Source organism: Lycorma delicatula, chromosome 5 (genome assembly GCF_047948215.1).
Source record: "Lycorma delicatula isolate Av1 chromosome 5, ASM4794821v1, whole genome shotgun sequence".
NCBI classification, from domain to species: domain Eukaryota; kingdom Metazoa; phylum Arthropoda; class Insecta; order Hemiptera; family Fulgoridae; genus Lycorma; species Lycorma delicatula.
Genome location: NC_134459.1, coordinates 47670622 through 47672496, shown reverse-complemented (window position 1 = coordinate 47672496; position 1875 = coordinate 47670622). Strand labels below are relative to the sequence as shown.

General features: G+C 27.8%; 1 non-coding gene across 1 annotated transcript; it reads left to right on the top strand.

Annotated features, from left to right (window-relative positions):
• Positions 1-1507: 1507 nt before the first annotated feature.
• TRNAG-GCC (transfer RNA glycine (anticodon GCC)) lies at positions 1508-1578 on the top strand. Its single transcript has one exon. It is a non-coding gene; the product is annotated as a tRNA-Gly (tRNA).
• Positions 1579-1875: the final 297 nt, after the last annotated feature.

Below are 1875 nucleotides of genomic sequence, written 5' to 3'. Positions count from 1 at the left end.
TAATCGCAAAATGAAATTATTATTTAAAATGATCTAATTTTTTTGTTTTTTTTTTGTTTTATAATATTCAAACAGTTACTGAAACGGTTATCTCTTACTAATCCTCCATCTACTTTTCCTTTCCGACTGTTAGTTATTTAAGTATATAAAATAATTATTTCTAGTATTAGTTAAAAATCTTCCAGAACTTTTTTCGTTTTTTTTTCAATGTTTTAAGCTTCTGTTTATCTAAAAACAAAATTGATGTGGACAGCACATGACTTTCTTGTACGCTTTTTAAATTACATGTATACATTTTTTAAATATAAAAGTACATAATATTTTAATTCATTAATAACTTCAGATATTTTTTTCATATTTTTACGTCACGCCTAAACTAGTCAAAATAGATTCACGGATGGTCAACATGGATATTTCCATTGAAATGTAAAACCGACATTTTTCGCGATCATAATACTTCCTTTACTTCGTACAACGAATTAAAAATTTAAACTATTTATTTTCTTTTATAAATTATTGTGTTGTTATGTTTACGTTACAAATAATTACTTTAAAATGACAGTTATCTATATAAATTATAATTTTTTCTTTAAGAAGTAGGTAATAATTACATACCGACGCTTTTATTACAGTTAACTTTTTTATGAATCTTTACTTCCTTGTACGAAGTAAACGAAGTTTAAATCACGAAAAATTTCGGTTTATAGATTTCAACGGAAATATCCATTTTGACTAGTTTTGCGCTTGACATCTGTGCCTACGTATGTATTTCGCGTAACTCAAAACCGAATAGCCGAATGACGTTTAAATTTTGGATTTAGGACTGTTGTAACATCTAGTTGTGCACCTCTCCTTTAATACTGAACCAAAAAGTGTCCAAAATAGCCCAAAATCAAAAAAAAAATTGGATTTTCGACCTTTTCTTAACTGCAGTAGTAAGTCCTCATTGAGAGCTTTTCAACGATAAATCCATCATAAGTGGTACTTATTGTCATTGGTTCCAGAGTTAGAGTTAAATAAAATTTTAATTTATATCTAAGGGGAAGGCATATCGGTTCGAATCAGACGTCATCTCCTTTTTTTAATTTAAATATATTGATTTATTAATAATTATTAACCTCTCAATGTAAAACATTTTCGACGAATAATAATAATTCATTAACAGAAAAATATCAGTAGTTTTTAATGAAATAAAATTTTACGTACTTTTCATTTAAAAAAAAAAAGAGTAAATTTAATTTAATAGGCGTGCAAGGAATTCGTATGTTGTCCACATCTGATTTTTAATTATCATAATATAACAACTTTCTCAGAACTTATTTCTTAAGCCACAAATAATTTGTTGATTACAATTCCTCGTCTGAAAAAAATGTTTTTCAGATCGTCGTCAGTAATTAAATTTGTAAAAGAATGCTTTAGTTTAGATATTTTGTTCTTTAAATGTTATTTGTACATTAATATATAAGTTATATTAAAGTAATCTAAATTGAGATGACCGACCTTCATCGCATCGGTGGTTCAGTGGTAGAATGCTCGCCTGCCACGCGGGCGGCCCGGGTTCGATTCCCGGCCGATGCAGTTTTTTTTTATAATTAAAATTTAGCAATTCGTCATCTCACAAGCTCTATAATAGCCAGTACGAGATAAGTCTTATATTAGTTTGTTATAGATTATACTTTTTCTTCTATGTTGCGATTAAAATTTACTTTCGTTCCATAAACGTCATCCAATTCCAAATAATACAACAAAAAGCTGTACCTGCCTATTCATTTTCAGTTTTTACATATCAAAGTGAACAAAAAGATTTCTATGAAAAAATAGGAGTTCGTTTTCCTTCTGTCCACCATTTTGTGGTTTTTTTTTTTTTTAAATATT